Source organism: Lipophrys pholis, assembly GCF_963383615.2.
Source record: "Lipophrys pholis genome assembly, chromosome: 7".
In the NCBI taxonomy this organism is placed as follows: Eukaryota; Metazoa; Chordata; class Actinopteri; order Blenniiformes; family Blenniidae; genus Lipophrys; species Lipophrys pholis.
Genome location: NC_137638.1, coordinates 30201489 through 30221143, shown reverse-complemented (window position 1 = coordinate 30221143; position 19655 = coordinate 30201489). Strand labels below are relative to the sequence as shown.

Here is a 19655-nt window from a genome sequence, read left to right as displayed (position 1 = left end):
ACAGTATGCAGCATGACAAGCTCTTCATGGCTTGACTTCTTTCACTTTATCTCTATTGTGCACACTTTATATTGTTCTAATCTCTTCCTTTTGTCCATCAAGTGAGGCCTGGCACAGGAACATACATGTATGAAGTAGGAACTCCTTAATCCTGTCTTCAGCAAGCCTCCACTCATGATCAGCGAACAATATCCACCAGATTCTACTTTTTACACTTTGAAATGTCACAATTGCATCACGGGCCCTACATTCCTCTCTTCTCCCTGAAGCCAGGTTGCGCGTGTTTAAACATTTACAAGAAGTTTGTGAGTCAGGAATTTTGCAATCAGCATCAATAAAAAAAAAAGGAAAAAAGATTCCAAATGGAGAAGAAGGTGGCGCTCTGTGTCAATCAGTGGGTGGGGCTATGGAAAGGATTTCTTATCATGCGCACTCACAATTGAACTCCTCTGCTGGTGCCCTGTGGGACTCCTGCTGCACCTCCTCCTCACAGTCTTGCAAGACCCTGTTCACTGAAGGTAAGAGACTGATGCACCCATTCTGCTTTACTTTTACAACACTTGTAGGACAACACTCACCGTAACACAGTGAGAGCAGGTTTTTATTGAGATGTAGAGGAGTTACAGTGTTGTGTGTACAAAAGGTCAGAGGGGAAGAAATGTGCTCTTCTCATTGGTATTTCCCACGATTCCACAGAACATGTTAGTTTTCAGCATTAAAGGATCCTAAAATATATTCTGTCCATCACAGTGTTTAGAGCATTTCATATCTGCAACTGGCCAAACCTGAAATGAGCTCTTTCTGCTGGTGCTGATCAGACTTGTGTAAATTCCATTAGGAATTTTGAAACTTCTTCCAAACTGCTGCAGGTCATTCCTATATATTGATTTAACTTTTGAAGGCCGCTTGATTTTAAGATACCGTAATTTCCAGTTGATAAGCCGCTACATTTTTCATGCGCTATGATCCCTGCAGCTTATACAATGACGCGGCTAACATATGTACTTTTAAGGGTTAACAGGCTTCATGCCGAAGATACATCTCTGGGGCATTATTCACTTGTCACCACTTTCCACCCCCCACCCCCCCACCCCACCCCCTAAGCATGTTAAAACACTTGTGAGGGAAATAAACAATAAGCACACACTAACTCTTAGTGGCACTGGTCTGTTTATTCTACATTATTTGTGTTGTTTTTGAGGTTTATTTGAACTAGGAACTAAGTTAAATAAATCATTAAACGTAATGTAAATACCAGGTGTCCAGAATGGCAAATTCTGGATATATATATATATATATATATATATATATATATATATATATATATATATATATATATATATATATGTTAGTTCTGTCAAATATAATGTGTTAATTTGATTATTGATTTGACACTTTAACTCGTAAAAACAATTTAGCGTAATTAACACGTTTTACTTCCTTACTGGAGCAGCAGCATGTGCAGCTCTCTGGGTGCAGCACCGTGACTCCAGAGCAGCACAATACGTAGTGGAATAATATTAAGGCAAAAAGTTTCACTTTAAAAAGTTCCCTGAGGACTGATTGAGAAAGTGAAAGTCATTCGCTTTACTTTGTAAAGCTGAATTTAACGACCACAGAAGTAATTCTGTAGCAAAACAGCAGGTTGCTATGTTGGCTGACCAGCAGCCACAAAACTGCTAAAACTGGTGGAAATACTGGTGTTGGGATTTATGGTTGGTTATGAGCATATAATTACTGTAAGTAATAGATTACTAAAAGTAATAAATCACTGGAAGTAATTTATGAAAAATTGAAATTATTAATGGAAGTAAACGATCATTTACTCATTAACAACTCCTAAAGTAATTGAATAATTACTTAAAAAAAAAAATGAATAAATTATCAAAAATAATTTATTAATAAAGAAAATTATAATTTGCATACATTTCTTATTTATGTATTAATAATAAATCGGGGCACCACCAGATAAACTGGAAATAGCTAATACCAAAATATCAGTCTCGTTTGTAAAAGTTTAATATTTAATTTAAGTTAGTTAATATTTCTGCATAAAATTTAACAGTCTTAAATAAATTGGAAGGTGTGAAATCCGAGCACAGACTGTTACAAACCAGTGAATTGTCAACAATAAATACACAATAATCACCAAGAAGCGTTCAATTCAGCTAACAGGCCGTTTATTAACAAAAATGTATTAATTCATAAATAATTCTGAAATCATCTCATAAATCAACACGTTCAAATAGCAAACAACATCTAACAAGGAGATCTAATCTATTAAACAGCAAACACTATGTACAAAGAGTGTGTGTGTGTGTGTGTGTGTGTGTGTGTGTGTGTGTGTGTGTGTGTGTGTGTGTGTGTGTGTGTGTGTGTGTGTGTGTGTGTGTGTGTGTGTGTGTGTGTGTGTGTGGTCTGGAGTGAGTGGGTATAATGACCTCGAACGTCCACCAGGTGGAGGCAGACGTCGGCGGGTCAATGCGGTGACTGTGACGACCACTAGGGGCGTGCGGCGACGCGCAGAGGGAGAGGGCAATGACTTGATGTGTCCACTAGGTGGATGTGAAGAGGGATTGCGATGACCCACGCGACCACTAGAGGTGTTTGACTCGCTCTTTCTGGGGACGCGGCGGTTGCTTAGCGGCCAGATAAACAAGACGTCCGTCGAGCGCGCATGCCCGAGGGTGGTCTCGGAGCGAGTTAGTCTACCGAGGGCGTAACGAACGGGCGGTTCCGTTGGCCTGGTTCTGAGCACCTGAGTCCTAAGTGGAGGTCGGGTCCTGCAGTTAGAACTCTTGTGATCAAAACAGATCTGCTCTTGCAGCAGCTAACAGATAGTTGTTACATGCAGTGACCTTATCTCGATCTGATAAGGGGGGCGCGTTGCTGCGGGTTAGTGAAATAGGGGGAGAGAATGAGAGAGGATGAAGACAAGAGAAAGACAGAGAATTCTGCGCGGCTCAGTTCTGAACCCTGGTTCCTCCACACAGAGCTCCCAGTGGGCCTGAAGCTCACTTGGACCTCTGGTTCTGAGGTGGAAAACCAGAGTCCTGGACTTGGTTGGTGCGTGTGAATGCAAGTACACAAACATATGAGATGCTGCGGCCTTATCAGCGGCACATTGAAACACACATTGCATGTTAACAGAACATCATTCTAACTATTCTCTGCCCAGACAAACGCTCTCACCCTCCCTGGTTTGGTGCTGAAAAGCACCGTCCGTGGTGCTGTTGGTTCTGGGAGGCACGGCAGTTGAAGGAGGAGAGGAGGAGAGGAGGAGAGGAGAAGAGGAGACGCTGGCTCTGGTCTCCAGAATCCCCCAAAAAGGCAAAAATAGAGGGAACAGAAGATGTAGTCCGAACTGGGTCCCGCTCGTCCAGCGGGCTGGTGTTGGTTCTGTCTCTTTGTTTCTGCTTGGTGCTCTCTAATACCATCCTGACGAGGGAAAGAGATGTCTCTTCCTCGATGGTCAGATTGAAAAGCAGAGAGTGTTGGTAGAAAGTGAGTCTCACCAACTTGGGTTTTGGACCCCTGTGGTGTTCAGGTCGGATTCAAGTATCCTCATTGGCCACTTCCGGGGTCTGGCTCACTCCCCTGCTGTTTTATGGCCTATCCATTGTCCCCCTGGTGATTTTCTTTCGGGGGAGAATCTTCTGGAGGAGTTCATGGAATCTTCGGCCCCAACACACCCCTACTGCTTATAGTCCAGTGCGGCCTATAAATGTACAAAATTGTTTTTCTTTTTAAAGTAGGTGGGGGCAGCATATATTCAGGTGTGCTCAATAGTCTGGAAATTACGGTATATGACATTTCTTTCAATGTCTCAAAGAAAGATGAGTTTGCATTTAATTCATTTGTCACAAAACTACTCAGCAAACGTCACTCATGCTCTCTTATGGGTGACGTAGCTGACGCGCGACGTCACGTAAAACTCGCCAGCTGTATCGTGTCGCTTTCACAAGTACAAGTGCGAGTACTCCGTGCAGTATCGAACCTGACAGTGACAAAACTGGCAAAACTAATTTAACATGCAGGTGATGATAGATGCTTTTCTTTTCCTTCATGGCAGGACGCCACTGAGAGCTCAACATGACTCACTGCGTGCTGAAGGTCAAACCAGCGAAGTTTGTGACGGTGCGCTCATTTGAGAACAAACTTCAGCTGTGGTGTCTCAGCCGCCAGACCAGAGGTGAGCTTTATTTACTTCAATTCATGATTTTAGACAGAAATCTGTGTTTTGGGTGTCAATCCAAAAAATCTGGGTGTCTGGGGGGTTATTTAATTTCTTTTTTTATAGAAATAGACCGTAATTGGTGCATTCTAATGCCTTCTGGACTATGAAATACTACATTGTTTGTGACATTTAGATTTTGCTTCTTAAGAGTAATCTCCACTGCTCAAAAAAATAAACACAAATAACACATCCCTGATCTCAATTAAAGAAATATTGCCGCTGAAAGTCTTTATTCAATATATAGTAGAGTGCGTAATAGAGTGAGTGGAAAATCACACAGGAGGCGTCAGCGAAAATTTCTCAAGACAAGTGAAAATGAGGCTCAGTAGTGTGTGTGTCCTCCACGTGTATATTGGATGCATCACCAAAAATGTCAAGGAGAAAAGGAATTACACTGCTCAACAAACTAAAGGGACACCTAAACAACACAATGTAACTCCAACTATATCACACTGGTGTGAAATCAACCTGTCCAGGTAGGAAGCAACACTAATTGTGAATCAGTTTCACCTCTTGTGCAAATGAAACAGACAACATGAGGAAATGAGAGGCGATTAGCAAGACAACTCCTATAAAGGAGGTTCTGCAGGTGTGACCACAAACCATGACACTGTTCTCCTGGTTCTTGGCTGATGTTCTGGTCACCTTAGAACGTTGTTAGTGTTCTCAGTCCTCGAGGCAGCATGAGGCGAGTCTACAACCAACACAAGTTGCTCAGGTTGAGCAGCTCATCCAAGATGGTACATCAATGTGAGCTGTGGCAAGAAGGTCTGCTGTGTCTCCCAGCACAGTGTCCAGCACATGGAGGAGACACCAGGAGACAGGCCAGGACACCAGGAGACATGGATAGGGGGTGTAGGAGGGCAACAAGCCAGCAGCAGGACCACTACCTCTTCCTTTGAGCAAGAAGGAACAGCAGGAGCTCTGCAAGATGACCTCCAGCAGGCCACTAATGTGATGTTTCTGCTGAAACTGTCAGAAACAGACTTCACCAGGGTGCTATGAGGGCCCATGTCCACAAGGGGGGGCTGTTCTTACAGTCCCACACCCTGCAGGGCCATTGGCATTTGCCAGAGAACAGCAATATTGTCAGATTGGCGATTGGCGCCCTGTGCTCTTCACAGATGAGAGCAGCTTCACACTGAGCACATGTGAGAGACGTGACAGAGTCTGGAGAACGTGGAGAACGTTCTGCTGCAGCAACATCCTCCAGCATGAGCGGTTTGGTGGTGGGTCAGTAATGGTGTGGGGATGCATTTCTTTGGATGGCCCACAGCCCTCCATGTGCGAGCCAGAGGTACCCTGACTGCCATCAGGTACCAGGATGAGATCCTCAGACCCAGTGTGAGACCAGATGCTGGTGCAGTGGTTCCTGGGTTCCTTCTGATGCAGGACAATGCCAGGCCTCATGTGGCTGAAGTGTGTCAACAGTTCTTCCATGATGAAGGTATTGATGCTCTGGACTGGCCTGCCCGTTCCCCAGACCTCAATCCAACTGAGCACATCTGGACATCATGTCTGGTTCCATCCACCAACCACACGTTGACCACAGACGGTCCAGGAGGTGACTGATGCTTTGATCCAAGTCTGGGAGGTCATCCCTCAGGAGAACATCCCTCAGGGGAACATCCCTCAGGAGAACATCCCTCAGGAGAACATCCCTCAGGGGAACATCCCTCAGGAGAACATCCCTCAGGAGAACTTCCCTCAGGAGAACATCCACCGCCTCTTCAGAAGCATGCCCAGGTGTTGTAGGGAGGTCATACAGGCAGGTGGAGGCCACACACACTACTGAGCCTCATTTTGACTTGTCTGGAGGACTTTTACCTGACGTTGGATCAGCCTGCAATGTGATTCTCTGCTTTTGTTTTGATAGGATTCCAAATCCAGACCTCCATGGGATAATAATTATGATTTACATTGGTCATTTTTATGCTTTGTTCTCAACGCACTCTACTATATATTGAATAAAGACTTTCAACTGCAATATTTCAATCATTGAGATCTAGGATGTTTTGTTGGGGTGTTCCCTTTATTTTTTTGAGCAGTGCTTTCTTGCTTTGTTAAAAAGTTGTATTTTTTCTTTTAAGGTAACAGTTTCTTTTCATTGGTGATGGTTTTCATTTGTATCCATACCTGTACCTGACTCACCTCACTCCAAACTTCACCACATGTCCTTGTTTATGCCCCCTGTAGTTTCACATTGCTTCTATCTGCACCCCTAAACTGATCATCTGTAAACTCTGAAATAGTTTCTATTATCCTCCTATTAGTTTTTATTTGAGTATTGGATCTTATTTGTTCTCTGCAGGTCTCCCATAGCTCAGTCCCAAGACCTCAGTATGTCACAGTCACACATAAACTGGTGATGGAAAAAGCATGATTGAATGTGATGAATGGTGCATTGGAATGCTGATCGAATGCGGGGAGCACGCTCGCTTAGGCATGGCGCTCGTGGGGGGGCTGGGGTGCGGTGCTCCTTCTCCATTCGCTGTCAGATTAGTGGAGGATGGGATCTTGCAGTTGCTGGGTGGGGGCCTGGCTGGCGGCCTGGGGGGCGGGAGGCATCACTCTCCCCCAAAGTGTGTGAGTGCATGAGTGTCTGAGCGTGTGCGTCTGTGTCTGTGTCTGTGTCTGTGTGGGGTTGGGTGTGGTTGTGGGTGTGGGTGTGGGTGTATCTATCAAGATTGGGGTGGGGGGGGTAATCATGAGGCAGGAACGTAGGTGATGGGATATGGGGCCCCTGGGTGTGGAAAGTTGACTGTCCTCCGACCGGGCCCGGCCGAGCCTTCGTTCTTCCTGGTCTGGGGGAGGGGCTGGTCCTAGGCACGGCGGCTGGGGCCATCTCCGCCCTGCCGGGTTGGGGGAGGGCAGTGGGTGGGCCGGCTCCCGGGGGTGCGGCGGGCTTCACCGCGGGGGGGGCTCTCGGCCCGCTCGGCCCGGGGGCCCTGCTCCGGCCGGTCTTGGCTTGACGGCTTGGGTCGGGGCCTGAGGACCTGTCCCCTTTATCCTTCTCTTGTGGGCTCCTCTTGCTTGAGGGGGATTCCTCTCTACATTCTCCATCTGGTGCTTTCTGGGCTGGTTCACTGGGCCTCCCTGGGGGCTGCCGTCCGCCGGGGTGACGGTGTCCGGGCCCGATGGCCTCGGGCGCCAGGGTGTCACTACAGGTCCCCCCACGACAGTTCCGGCCACACCCAGTGGACAAACCCCACCCACACACACACACACACACACACACACACACACACACACACACACACACACACACACACACACAGTATGATAACAGCAAATAATATATGTAGCACGAACAAGGGTATTGTATGAAAGCCAGACTGAGGGTGGAACACACTTCTTACAAAATGACGGACAATGTGATGGCCTTTCGGGAGATTTGGGCTGATGGGGGGCTTTTGTGCTCGGTGGGGGATGACGATGATTTGAATATGAGTTTCTGACAAAGGAAACTCTTTTGATGAGTCTGTTGGTGACTGATGTACAATAAATGTTTTAATGAAGGAACTTTTAAAAACCAAAAACCTTCTCTTCTCTTCCCTTCTCTTCTCTTCTCTTTGAGCGTTCCCCCCCGGTCGTGTACAGAAGCCACGCCAACTTCTATTAAAGGCAGCAACAGGAGGAGACTCCAGGTCTCTTCCTGCTGAAGAACAAAAACTGTTCTGACTCTGGAAGGTTCTCAATCACATCATATTGTTTGCCCAAGCTGCCGAACAGGACAAGGGACAAAAAAAATAAAGAAAAAAAAATGGAACAAGCATGATTGTCAATACTTATATCAAAATCAGCATTTTCACCAAGAATATTTTATCCTTCAATGAAAAACATGAATGATGTACAGAATCAAACATGTGTCAACATTTTGGAAATGAAAACTGAGATCGATCATAGAATTAGTCCCTGTGTGGATTCTGCAGATAGAATCCCTCAGCATTTTGAAAAGAAAATTCCTCCTAATTCCTCCTCTCTGCTTCAGCATTTGAACGCATCAGAATGAGTCAGAGAATTACGAACCAATCAGAACGTATAGACCACATGGTATCAATTGACCAATCATTTTGCTCGTTACTGGGCGTAATACAAACCTGAAGTCAGTTGGAAGTTGTTTACTCGAGGTCATAATTCGGTATTTTTCAGCAAAAAAAGATGGATTTAGACAAAATTAGACAATGACAAGTAGTGAAGGACATTATGGACATATTTTAGAGGCTTTGAGCAACACGTCCACTATTTTTTCGGCCCTCTTTTCCAAAAATTGACTGTCCAAATGACGACTGGATGACTTGCTGCCTATGCTTCCATTTCACAGGACAATCTCCCAAAGTAAGCTCTTTAATTCTTCAGGAGAAGTAACTGCTATTTTTGATTCATTAAGTGGGAATGGTACCATTTTACTAATAGTAACAAAGACAACGAGATGAGCAGCAGTGAAAGCTAGCGGGATAGCATTAGCAGCAAAGTTGGGTCAATTTGTGAAAACATATATGATGTTTCAGCATGATTTTCCTGAAGAATTAATTAAAAATTTGTGAAGATTTATAAATATTTTCCATTGGAAAACAACACATTGTTAAAATTGCTTTCATTTTTCTATAGAAATTCTAAATTTATCACGTTTTTAAAAAAAGAAATTTGACATGTAAACATTTACTTCCGTGTTAGCATTACAATTCATGTCAACTTTTGAAATGGTTGGTGTTTTTCAAGGTTATTTCGCTCTTGTTTTCCTTGACCTCACAATATCAAATTGGACTTATATGTGTCCGAGGCCGCGTTCACACAACGTTTCAAGTGAAAACGCATGTTTTTGTGCTTTCATTTCTGAAAAGGCAACGTTTTGAAAACAATGTCTGTTTACAATGAAATGGCAGAAACACTTAAACAGTGTAGTTTTCTGGTCAGATCACTAGTGGGTACCGATGTTTAACAGTTTTATTCGCTCATAAAACCAGTAGTGGCTAATCAGTCCACCAAGGCCGATAGCATAAGAATCACAAAATGAACATAATTCAAGCATAAAGCATCAGCAATAATAGTGGCTGACTCTCACAAAACACTAACATTTCATTTGTGTGCTTAGGGACGTCGGTTCAGATCTCCACACGGTATGAAAATGAAAAAATCCAGATGGCTTTCAGTTTCAAGTATGCAAACAACTCCTATTCCCTGATGGTGGATGGAAACTTCCTGAAGGTAAATAAAATCTTTATCAACACTGGTACATATCACGTACAGTATAAATGAGTTTTTCATGATAATGATAAACATCACTGTGTACTCAGATTTTAAGGGCTGGTGTTGAAGTAAAGGTAACTATTGCAATATGATGATTTGTTCCTGAAAGAAAGAAGAAATCATGATACAAATTTAACAAGGTACCTATAAAAATGTGATTTATCGTATCAAAAAAAACTTTTTAGAACTCAATATCAGTCTAGTATATACAAATTGAAATTGTTTAATAAGCAATGATGCTAAACCTTTAATATAACAGGTATGGTGATTACAGGCTGTAATCACCACCAATCAGAACCTGTCAATTGATAAGCGATTAACTTTCAATTGGTGACTTCCACACTATTGTGAGATCATGACAAATACAGAAAACATTTATGTACAAACATAAACAGTTATGTAACAGTCAAATAACTCCTGCTTGTGAAGAGTTTTTAGAATTAGCATAATAGAATCAATTTCTCATATGATGGCATGCTACTGGTAAATTTAGTCCTTTGATTTGGAATCGCTCCAATTACTCCCAGCGAGCACACAAGGCTAGTCAGTCTGCTTTTATTTTTGACAATCAGATGAGATCTTAAAAATGATGACACTGTATTTAATGACCCTGGAAACAAATTACATCAGACACATTGGGGGCATGTCTACTAACCTTTGTTTCTCTGTAGATGGAAATGAGTGGGTGAATGTGTCAACATGATTTCATAACTTCCCACAGAAATCCAGGGAGAAATAAACTGGTCCCATAGTGTGTGTGTGTGTGTGTGTGTGTGTGTGTGTGTGTGTGTGTGTGTGTGTGTGTGTGTGTGTGTGTTTCCACAGCTGGAAGAGACCGCCTGCTCTAACCGAGGCCCCCTTTCTGAGCAGTACTGGTTTGAGAGGTCGAAAGTGGGTTCCGGGGAATATTACATCCTGCGGCCTGTTGTTGAACCTGGGCTACATCTATCTTTACCTGACAATAGCAAAGGATCACAAAGCAACATTTTGGGGCTCAGTGAAACAGATGGATGGGTTTTTGTGACTGACGAGGAGATTCAGGTGGGTTTTCATGTCAAATGTTTAGGCAGACCTGATCAGTCTGGTGACAATAATAGATTGACTTTAACAACAGATGTGTTTTCATGGACACAGAAAGGGAATGAATCCTGATCAGAAAGAAAACACCTTGTTCAGAAGAGTCTGATCAGATAAGGTTCATAATGAATGAGATCGCTGGTTCATGGGGATCTTTAATGAGAACAGAGTCCATATTCTGGACATTATCCTCACCGTGAATGTGTTATCACACAGTTTTAGGAAAAACGTCAGTAGAAAACCACATCTGATTCAGTAGAAAAGGTGCTCCCGTGCGTAGAATTGACTTTTTCCGAATCAGACTCTGAAGAAGGAGAAAGTATCTTTACTGTTTTGGTTCTTAAGGAACACAACAAGCTTTAGTAGTCAAGCTAAATTATTCTTGGTGAGGCTGGGTGTGGGCCAGTACAAAACACAACAAGACTGATCCACTGAGATGTAGGATGACATGCTTGTTGCATACTTACACATCAATGTGATTGGTTTATTCAGTGTTCATGTAAACGGGACAGTCTGATCTCTGGACTGGAAACAATTGACACACAAAGTAACCAAGTTGAATGCAGCTACTCCACATCCAGGGTAACTTTTTTTTTACATGGTTTGCATAGCTCTAACTTTGAAATTTAAACACTAATGTCTCACTGCAGGATCCAGGAACTCCTTAACGACACCACTCGGAGGTGCTTGTTGTTCTCACACTCGTTATATCCCTGACAGGCCATGCCTTTGTTCTAAAATCAAGATGTGATGTGTTTTATGATCAATCTGTCAAAGGAGACGAGTCAGTCATGCTTCTGTAAAACCAACTGATTAAAAAAAACAACACACCATATAACACCACCAGGTGACGTTTCTGATGAAAACCACAAATCAACTAAAAACCAACAAACAACAACCACAAATCAACAACAAACAATTAGAAACCAACAATCAAAAACCCAACAACAAATAACCAAACAAAACCAACCAATAACTAATTAAAAAAAACTACCACAAATCAACAACAAACAACTAAAAACCAACAAGCAACAACCAAAATCAAACAACCAATAACTAATAACAAACTACCCAAAAACAACAAGCAACAAACAAAAACAATCAACCAATAACTAACAACAAAAACTCACAAATCAACAACAAACAACTAGAAACCAGTGATCAAAAACCCAAGAAGCAACAACCAATAACTAATAACAAATAACCACAAATCAACAAGCCACAAACCAACAAGCAACAACCTAAAATGAACAACCAATAACTAAAAACAAACTACCACAAATCAACAACAAACAACTAAAAAACAACAAGCAACAACAAAAGATTAACAACCAATAACTAACAAACCACAAATCAACAACAAACAACTAAAAACCAACAACCAAAAACCAACAAGCAACAGCCAAAAATTAACAACCAATAAATAACAACAAACAACCACAAATCAACAACAAACAACCAAAACCCAAGAAGCAACAACCAAAAATTAACAACCAATAACTAAAAACAAACTACCACAAATCAACAACCAACAACTAAAACCAACAAGCAACAACAAAAAATTAACAACCACTAACTTTAAACAAACTACCACAAATCAACAACAAACAACTAAAAACCAACAACCAGAAACAAACAAGCAACAATGACTACTCAACAACTGGAAACCAAAATAAAACAACATCCCCAAAATTGATGCTGGTTAATAACAGTCTTGTCTTGATCCAGGCTTTTTTGTAGACATGTTGAGCACCTCAGTGCGGGCCTGATGGAAGCACTGGGCTGTTACTGTACTTATAAGACAAATAGCTTATTACAAACTGCATTTGTGCTGTGTGCATGGAGTGTACAATGAATCTTTCATATCTCATTGAAAAGTCCCATCATGAGCATGACAGCATCCAGATGTATTTTTGTTTGCATTAGTTTGGGATGTTTAGTCCAGTTTTGGGTGATTTAAAGTTATCATTTTCTTTGTCTTTCATTTTTTCACAGTAATTTACCACCAACAGGCAAGCTTTGTCTTCCAGCTTTTCCCCCGCCAGGCCAGCGGAGTCCTTCTTTTGATGAACAGTGGATCCTGCAATGTCCTCATTTCCACCTGTTTTTCTTGTGTCTTTTAGTTGAAGTTGGTAGATTTTGTCAAACTCTGTACCCCTCAGTCTGAAGTCCGGTATTTCCTATCGTCGGGTTATTTCTATGAGCGAAAATAATAATGTCGTTTTAGTGCTTTTGATGTATGATACTCTGCACATGTTTTCATTGATCACAATCTGGGGAAGTATTATTTTCCTTAACATCCATCCCTTAATCCTTCATAGGACACCACAGTGAAATCAAACTCAGTCAGAGTACCAAAACAGTGCTCCCTAAGTCCAGAGGCCTGTACTACGACCCTGATCAACATATCCAGGATCTCTCTGTTCCCTGGGTTAACTGATCCAGACACACTGGATCCTGATCACTGCCTGATCACTACCAAGCAGGTTATCAACTCGCTGGTTCAACCCAGACCTACGTGTGAGCGTTCACATGAAAGGGGCGGAGTCTGCAGCATCTGACCAATCAACTAGTTTACAGATTACTGAAGGAGCAGTAATTCTCTGAGATTACATCCAGCAGGATTAATGCAACACTGGTACCGTGTCCAAAACCAGAACATTCCTGACTTGTTAATTCTGACTTGGTGAGATTATACGATACTAATTCATCTGTGATATAAACGGACTATGATCAATCAATTTCACTTTATTCCAGCAGAAACGTGTCGGGCTGAACTTCCTCACTGATCTTTTAGTTTAGATTCTCCATCCAGTTGTTTAGAGGCTGAGTTTCTCTTGTGAGTGTTTTGTGTTGGAATATTAATTCATCACCGTGACGACAGGAGCAGCTCTGCGTTCTATAACTTAATGTTTCTGTAGTTCAGTCAGGTGTGATCATGAACCTCACTATTCCAGATCAACCCTCGTGGAGATAATCAGACCTAGAACAAGTCCAGAATTAAAACCTCCTTCAAAGCCTCAGTGACCAGGATTTATTTTATTATGTCATAAAGATCACTCTAAATTAATTTCTCCTCTCCTCTCTGCTGCAGTTCAGCACTGAACCTGCCCACCTATCACCATCATTTAGGAATGGGTGGGTCTTTTTCCAAGAGATCTGCTTGGTCAGGAGGCGGAGCTCTGACCACTTATCAAGAACATAACCTGCAGGTTAGACATTCAGCTTAAGTTAGCAAGTGATTTATCCTGGTGAGAAGTGAGAGAGCGTTGTGGTACGGAACACCGGAGTTAATTCTTGAAGTTATCTCCATAAGAGAAAATCCACCGTCGCAGTACAGACCTCAGGTCCAGACGGGTTCCTTGTTGAATTCTACATGAAGTTCATGATTAAATTAGCAGCATGCCTTACTAATAAGTTCAGTCACTCATTTACCTCCTGTTCTCTGCCCAAGTCTTTCTTTGATTGATAATGAAAAAGAATAAACACCCTCCTGTACATCTTACCGTTCAATCTGATTGCTTCATGTATATTGGGGAGGGGGGGGCTCAAGTGAATCACACAACACACAAAGGACGAATACCTGGAAATGCGAGGTGAGACGCACATGACCAGCAGATTCACGTCACAAACACACGGCCGAGATGGGGAGAAGTGACAAGACAGATGTCATTGGGGAACAGGAGGAACAGAGTGAGGCCTGACACCCACAAGCTAAATTTGAAAAAGAATGTATGTATGTGAAGATCACAGCCGATCGCGGCCGTTATTTTCTTCCTGGTTTGTGATCCGTATTTTGGACAGTGACGCGCTGTGTCTTACCCGGAAAATATGCATTTCGATTGGATAGTGTCGCATACCTCCTCGGGATTCCCTCGAAATACGGAGTCGGAAAACTCCTCCTCGTCCGCCATTTTGAATTGTTCACTTCCGTCAACATTCAGATGGTCAACGGAATGTATTAAAAAACTAACAGGATTTGATCTGTTATTGACCAATATAATGAAAATACATGACACACATTTATCAGGTTATAAAAAAACAAAACATGTAAATGGATAAAAAGTGACTAATACAATAAATATGGTGTGGTAGTAGGTAGTATGTAGTAGTCTGGTAGTAGAATGTGGCAGCTCCAATCTTAATGCTATCACATTTATTTCAGACCAAGAACAAAGTTAAAATATATATTATTATTCGTTCAGATTGAAGAGTATAAAGAGATACACCTTCCCTGAAAGTTTAATTGAGATATCTTGATTATCAAAGAAACTGCAAGTGTTTTTGTGTAAAAAGTTACGTTTTCGATCACAGATCTGTGCACCACTTACCTTTAAAAAAATTGCACTAATTCATAAACTTTGTTTGCCTATAAATTCCTCATTTGTTAAGATATCTGATATCTGTCATTTTCTTAATTTTTTCCTACTCTTTCCAGTGGGACCAGTCGCATTCTATTTGGTTGACTTTATAATTTTTCTTCACATACCTACTATAGAGTCTGGTTCTGCAGAAATTCACCACCTCTGAATCTGGGTCTGGCAGTTTATTCCTGATAAAACAGAGTTTTGTCAAAACACTTATAGTGGAGGAGACCTCAACATAGCCCTCAATCCACGAGTAGAGTAAAGCAGCAAATACTGACAATGGGACTCAACAGATATTGTCCAGCAGTACATGAGTGTGTTGGGATCTCACAAGACCACAGAAAGTTGGTTCATTTCTGATGAAAGACAATCTTCATTTGTCACGATATAAGTTCATGACATGTGAAGTCTGACTCAGGAATCTGCCTGAGCTTCACACCCAGCAGGGCGTCCTGCAGGGAGTCCCATGGAAATCCTCCTGCCCCCATGCTCTCAGCCAGTCACCGATTGGGAGAGGCCCCAGGGTTCGGCACCTTTGAATTCCCCCCACTTCACCAAAAAGCATTTGGAGAGATTCCCAAAAGAGCGTTGATGGAGGAGGTGGGTTGCTGGGAGCAGCTAACCCCAGAGTCCTGCAACCAAAGGCCTCAACTCCTCTTCTGACCAACCACGAGGGTCAGACCTTCCCTCGGATCCAGAGACCAGCAGCCAGAGTCTGACCTCCCATCAACCAGGGAAAACCAACCGGTTTCTCCACGACAAGACCAGGAAACGACACCTCACAGAACCTCCTTGTGCTTTTTCCTGAACCAGCAGGAAAAGCACCACAGACCCGAGCGACCAGATCCTCCGATCTGGACAAGGGAACAACCAGGACGCTGCAAAGACTCTCCTGAATCACCACCTTGGTCTTCTCCTCCTCATGAATCATCACCTTCGTCTTCTCCTCCTCCCGAATCACCACCTTGGTCTTCTCCTCCTCATGAATCATCACCTTCGTCTTCTCCTCCTCCTGAATCACCACCTTCGTCTTCTCCTCATGACTCATCACCTTGGTCGTCTTCTCCTCCTGAATCATCACCTTCGTTGTCTTCTCCTGAATCATCACCTTCGTCGTCTCCTCCTCCTGAATCATCACCTTCGTCTTCTCCTCCTCCTGAATCATCACCTTCGTCTTCTCCTCCTCCTGAATCATCACCTTGGTCTTCTTCTCCTCCTGAATCATCACCTTGGTCTTCTTCTCCTCCTGAATCATCACCTTCGTCTACTCCTCCTGCTGAACGCAGCCAACCACAGTTAGCAGGAGGAGCTAACCAGCAGCTTCTCTCAGCCTGGACAACCAAACTCCTTCTTCAGAGACATGAAGGAAGTGGTAACAACCAACTGGGATTACCTGAGATTAGTTCAACCTGATGTTCTGCATAGAACTGTTTAACTTTATGGAGATGTGTTGAGTTCTATTGATAATATTAGATTCTATTACAGTGATTGAGTTCTATTGATAATGATATTAAGAGTAGTTATCAACCTGTAAACCAATGTTAGCTCTGACACACACACACACACACACACACACACACACACACACACACACACACACACACACACACACACACACACACACACACACACAGGGTCTGCCTGCTAATCTTTACTAACTCGTTAACAACCTGCACATTTCACATCAAAGAAAACATCACACAGTAACTGAACACCGTCTGAGGACTCCAGACGTTTTACAAAACAAATCACATTCACATCAACTCATTCTAGAATTGTTCCTTTAACAGAGACACACAGGAAGCAACGCTAAAGACGAGCTTCATGTTCTAATGTTCTCCAGCACCTGGTGGAGACCGAGGACAGACTTCCTGTTCTCTGAGAACCTCCATTTGGAATGTAGTTTCTTCCGTCATCTTGTTTTGTAGTTCTGTCCCAGCCAGGTCACACACACTCTCAACACTCCCTCCACACACACACACACACGAGATCAAATCAGTTATTAATCATGTTATTGAAAATTTATTCTATCTTTGATAATTATTAATCATTATCGATAGCCAAACTGGCAAAACACAACAAATATGGTACCCCGTGCCCAAACTCACTACATAAATGGTACCTAGTGATTATTATGGGGTGAGAAATCCCTACAAGTGACTTTGGTCTTTGTGACGCCTGGCGCACCTCTCATCCCACTCTTAAAGAGTACACCTTCTACTCAGCAGTGCACCAATCCTATTCACGCATAGATTACTTTCTGGTGAGTAACTCAGTGATGAAGGACACCGGACACACAGATTCACCCCATAACTATCGGTGACCTTTGACCTGTCACTATGACAGTCACTAATAGAACAATCACCCTCTTATCAGACAATGGAGATTTAACACACCACTGCTCAAGGATACAGACTTCCTCACATTCTTTAAAAAACAATGGACAATCTTTTTAGAAACAAATTACCTGCCTGGTGTTTCTCCCTGTGTCCTCTGGGAGGCGCTAAAGTTATCATGAGAGGCAAAATCATTTCTTACTCCTCATACAAGATCAAAAAGGACAAAATAAAGGAAAAAGAACTGGAAGATCAAATCAAAGCCATGGAGACAGCTTGTTGTGTCTACAGACAGTGTTGGGAATCGGTCCTCAGGTGGAGAAACAACAGAGAGGCGATGCTAACAACTTGTGCAGGTTTATTAGCACACGGCAGGAAAAACAACACGCAGGCACGATCCGCTCCTTACTCAAGCAAACTCTGCCTGGAGCTCCCCTTGTGGTTTCCAGGCGCTACCTATAGACCTAAACAGGCTATAGCAATTCACTCAGAACAGAGTTGGCTTCACTGTAAACTAATACCCTTTTCTTTGTATTCTGTGTAACTTTTCATGCTGCCTCTCAGGACAACCGCTTACTGATTGAGTTGAGTAAAATAATTGAAGATAAAATACAATTTCAACTGCAGAGATGAGAGAACTTTGAATATTGCAATAAATCCAGCAAACTCTTCACCAATCAGTTAAAATGAAATAAAGAAAAATGTACAGTCTCCTCAGTTAAAACTCAAAATGGTCAAATCACTTTTGACCCTCAAGAAATAAGCAATACTTTGAGAGAATTCTACAAAGAACTATGCTCTTTACAGATAAACCATTACAATCTGAAATAGAGAACTTTTTGAGCACAATTCACCTCCCAAAATTAAAAGACCAACAGATCCAAGGCCTAGAAGCTTCCATCTCAGTAGAAGAACTGCAGGAAGCTCTTCAGCATATGCCTGATGGTAAAGCCCCAGGACCTGATGGTAAAGCCCCAGGTGTGATGGCGAAGCACCCAAAAGCAGAGGCGGGTAATCGGAGGTAAAAAAGGAACAGTTTATTCTCCGCAAAACACAAAGCGAGCTGGAGTACGGCTGAAAAAACAAAACAGGAGTGCAAGCAGCAAGCGTCGGAGACAAGACGGGAGGCGACACCAGGACCACTCAGCACGATCGACAATAATCCGGCAGCGCCCCTCGATCAGCTGCCGGCTTAAGTACCATGCTGATCATGATCAGCCTCAGGTGTGTGTGCTTGTCCCTGGAGAGTGCAGCACTAAGAGAAGGGGAGAGAGAGAGAGAGGAGAGATGCACCACACAGAAAACACAGAACATCACAGTACCCCCCCCCCCCCCCAATGGACGCCACCTGGTGTTCTACCAGGCTTGTCTGGGTACTTTGTGTAAAAGTCTGTGAGCAATGTATCATCCAAGATCAGGGATCGTGAGATCCAGGACCGGTCCTCAGGTCCATATCCCTCCCAGTCCACCAAGAACTGGAAACCACGTCCACGACGGCGAACATCCAGGAGGCAACTGACTGTGAATGCGGGGTGGCCATCCACAACCCGGGGGGGGAGGAGGGGGGTCGGAAGGAGGGCTCAGAGGGCTCGTGGAGACAGGCTTTAGTAGAGACACATGAAACGTAGGGTGTACTTTGAGAGAGGCAGGGATCTTCAATCTTATTGCACATGGGTTTATAATCCTCTCAATTACGTAGGGTCCTATGAACCTTGGGGCGAGTTTTTGTGACTCGACCTGAAGGGGAAGGTCCTTGGTGGACAGCCACACCCTTTGACCCGGTTGGTAATTTGGTGCGTCGGATCTGTGTCTGTCTGCCAACCTTTGATTTCGGGCTGAGGAGCGCAGAAGCACTGCGCGAGCTTCACGCCACACTCTGCGAGCACGACCCAGGTGGTCTTGGACAGAGGGGACAGCACTGTGTACGTCTTGTTCGGGGAAGAGGGGAGGTTGGAAACCGTGATCCACCATAAAAGGAGACATACCTGTGGATGAGCAAACTAAAGAGTTGTGGGCATATTCAACCCAGGGCAGATTCGAGGACCAGGAGGCAGGATGCTGAGCGGTGACACAGCGGAGGGTCGATTCCAAGTCCTGATTTGTTCGCTCCGTCTGGCCATTAGTTTGTGGATGGTAACCTGAGGACAAACTAGCAGAGACACCCAGAGTCAGACAGAACGCCTTCCAGACACGGGAGGAAAACTGGGGACCACGAGCCGAAACTATATCCTGTGGGATTCCATGGAGGCGAAAAACATGATGAGTCAGGAGAGAAGCAGTTTCCAGAGCTGAGGGTAGCTTAGGCAAGGGGACAAAGTGTGCGGACTTGGAGAATCTGTCCACAATCGTGAGGATCACTGTGTTACCGTCTGACGGAGGGAGGCCGGT

The 19655-nt window shown here is 43.4% G+C and overlaps 1 long non-coding RNA gene across 1 annotated transcript; it reads left to right on the top strand.

Annotated features, from left to right (window-relative positions):
- Positions 1–435: 435 nt before the first annotated feature.
- LOC308112388 lies at positions 436–14075 on the top strand. Its single transcript, XR_013935483.1, has 5 exons — positions 436–518; positions 4073–4192; positions 9333–9445; positions 10313–10528; positions 12560–14075. It is a non-coding gene; the product is annotated as an uncharacterized lncRNA (long non-coding RNA).
- Positions 14076–19655: the final 5580 nt, after the last annotated feature.